The sequence below is a fragment of the Marmota marmota genome, unplaced genomic scaffold, assembly GCF_001458135.2.
Source record: "Marmota marmota marmota unplaced genomic scaffold, marMar, whole genome shotgun sequence".
Taxonomy (NCBI): Eukaryota; Metazoa; Chordata; class Mammalia; order Rodentia; family Sciuridae; genus Marmota; species Marmota marmota.
Genome location: NW_025999880.1, coordinates 15,009,521 through 15,013,099, shown reverse-complemented (window position 1 = coordinate 15,013,099; position 3,579 = coordinate 15,009,521).

Sequence of the window (3,579 nt, the reverse complement as noted above, 5' to 3'; positions counted from 1 at the left end):
GCGAGGGGGCGGAGACAAAAAAGGGAAGGAGAAGGGAGGGAGATTAGGATGCGGCGGGATGACTCCAAGGAAAGTAGTCTCCCAGCAGCTGGTGGGTGGGAGGGGACGTGATGGTTAGGAGCTACCGCTCAGACCTACGACTTTGGACCCACTCCCATTGTGCCTATACCCACTAGTGTCCCTTGGCTCCCGGGAACCCCTTAAAGGGGCGATGGTGAAAACAACCCAGTGGGACCGCTTAGATCCATTCCAGTTCCAGGTACGACTCACCTTTGCTTGTTATCCTGCTTCACAATTTGGAAAAGGAATGGGAGGAAGTTAAAAGCTGCTTCGGGCTCAGGAGCAGTTTTTAAGGATACTGGATCTCAGACTTTAAAGAAAGTTCGGGGAGAGAGAGAGAGAGAGAGAGAGAGAGAGAGAGAACACACACGCCTTAAGAGTCCGGCCGCGGTGGCATTCGCCAGTAAACATTTCCAGGTGCTCCGAGACAGGAGGCTCGCAAGTTGAGGCTAGCGAGACCCTGTCTAAAATAAATAAATAAATAAATAAATAGGCTTGAGATGTAGTATTCAGTGGTAGAGTGTCACTGGGTTCAATCCCCAGTACCGGTGGTGAGCATAGGAAATGTCTTCGTGAAGGGGTTCAAGACCCCATTTTAGTCCTGGATGGGCCAGTTGGTCCAAGCTTCTGTCCACGGAATAAAGGAAGAGGTAACTCGCTGTCTTTCCTGAGTCCCATCTCAAAGACTAAAGAGAGACTGCAAGTGGCACACTCCTGTAGTCCCAGCGACTGTAAGGCTGAGGCAGGAGAATTGCAAGTTCAAGAACAACCTCAGCCTAGCCAACTTAGTGAGACCTTGTCTCAAAATTTAAAAAAAAAAAAAAAAAAAAGAGGGTGGAGCCACTGGGAATGTTGCTTAATGATAGACTGCTTGCCTGGTATACATGAGGCCCTGGGTTTGATTCCCAGCATCAAAAACAGAGTGTAGCTCTGTGATAGAGCACACATTGCTTAGCATGGGTGAGATGGGGATTTCAACTTTTCAGCATCAAACAGAAAAGAAAAAGTTAAACCCATTAGCTGGCCTTCACCATTACCATAGCTCAGCCTCTGGCTCTACTCAGATCTGTTAGTAAAAGATAACGTACAGCCTCAGAATACCAGAGGTGAAGTCCAGTCCTAGGACCAACCTTCTTCAGTGTCCCTGCATTTGGGGCCAGACGCAGTACTTCTCCAGCCTTTGTCTCTTTTTCACTCCCTCCAACGGCCCTTTGCAATATGTGGTGGGTTATCCCTCCACACTTGCTAAGTGGATGTCTAAAATCAGAAATGGATTACATTCTGGAAATCTCAGAGGTGGATTAAATTTGAAAATCCATCCTGAAAACAGGGAACTGATCATGTGGATCCAGGAAACTCAGATGACCCTTCAGCCCCCAGGATAAAGGTTTAGGTGTGGGTATACAGGGAAAGACCACAGAAAGCCACTTCCTCATTTACTGGGGAAGGAGAAGAAAGCAACCCCAGATGGCAGTAACTGGAATTGCCAGCTTCTGTCAGCCCAAAGAGGCTTTCTGGACAATATTGCTACTCTTGAGCCAGAAAATCCTCCTGATTGGATTCAGGAAAAGAGGTCTTTTCCCATTACAAATACAACATTACACTCTTGCCTGTCCATCCATAGTTGGGAATCACTTAGCTATTTACATTTGGTTGGGAGGGAAAAATCTTGAATCCCTCCAAAATAATTACTTCTCAATTAGGCAACTATTACCCCCACAGCAATCCACTGCAAATCTCCTGTCCATTCAGGATCCCCAGGAAGGGCTAGATTCCAGATTCTAGTCTACCTGGGGAGGTGGAACCCTACTCATTATCTATACAGGTTGCCTTCCCCGCTTCGTGCACAAGTATCTCTTATTATAATAAAGGCCCCGCAAAACACCAACCTCTCCTGTCTGTTCAAACCTTAAAATTGATCAATTGTTTGATTCTCATAACAGCCTGGTGAGGTTGCAGAGTGGGCAGAAACATTTCTTGATGCAGAATAGGATGTTCCTGTTTGTCACAAACAAGATGCCAGTTTCTGTGGTATTGAGATAGATAGGGGCCTGACCTCCTCGGGGTGGAGGTAGGAGAGAAGGGTCTCATCTGGATGCAAAAGAAACCTCTGGAGGTATAGTTAAATGTTCTAACAGAGGTGTCCAAAGGTTCAGTTCTAAGCAGTGGGGGTGCTACTGATGAGAAATGGAATAGCTGGGAAGGGAAGCAGGTTTGAGGGGTCTACAATATAACCCAGGGTATTAGGGGTTTCCCACCCTAGGGAAGAGTTTATCCTTCCCCTCTATTAGCTCTGTCTTCTTCTCTTCCCCAACTTCAGAGGTCATAGCGTGCAGGCAGTGTCTCTGATTCCCCTGAAATTAAGATTTTTTCCGGGCTGGGGATGTGGCTCAAGCGGTAGCGCGCTCGCCTGGCATGCCTGCGGCCCGGGTTCCATCCTCAGCACCACATACAAACAAAGATGTTGTGTCCACCGAAAACTAAAAAATAAATATTAAAATTCTCTCTCTCTCTTTAAAAAAAAAAAGATTTTTTCCTCTGGTGAGTGTTCAGCCCAGAGCTTTGGGAATCCAGGCACAGAGAGAAATAAAATTCAAGGGGGATTGTGAATTTCTAACAAAGCTGGCCTTGCGTGGAGTGATGTTGCACTTCCATCAAGGACCAGAAGGGGCCGCCAATGGCTACCCTAGTTTGTCTACACCCACCTCAGGGTTTCCTTGCACCTACCCCTACAACTTGCTGGAGTCTTGTTCTGGAAACCTTTTCTATTGGTTATACAACTCAGTTTTTTAAAAAAAAAATGGAAGGGAGGTGTTGGGGCTATAGCTCAGTGGCAGAGTGCATAAAAATAAATAAATAAATTAAGGCATGCGGTCCATATACAACTACAGAAAAACTTACAAGAATTTTTTTGAATCCCTCAGTGCCAAGATAGATAAGATACTATATACACACTATATAAATATAAATATTTGCTTAAAATCATTGTATCCAAGCTATTGAACTATTATGTATGTAGAAACTATTTCCAGACACACAAAAACTTTAAAAGATTACTTTTATACTGTAAGTAGAAATTGCAATATTTTCTTCCCATACCCTGAAGAATTATCTTGCATATTCCCAGGTGCACCCCACTTTGGAAATGACTGTCCTAAAGGAAACACTGTGTCCCCCTCCCCAATCCTAGTCTCCACACAGCATCCATGCAGGTAGTTTTGCCTCCTCTCCAGGAGAACCAACCAGAGGCCTCCGTGGAAGACCAAGTATGCAAGACAGAGCCTAAAGCCTCCTCCATCACCACCCACATCTGGTACCCTGCACTCACATCAGATTGCCTATCAGAGGGCAAAGACCCCAAACTTCACTCTACAGCAGCCTCCTGCCCTCCTTGCCCTGCCCTACCCCCTGGCCCAGGACTTGCTGCACTTCACCCTGCCTCCTAGGTTTACCCTCCCTGCCACCCTTTCAGGGCAGGAAGTTGAAATCCAGGCTCAAACTGTGTGTATCTTAGACTAG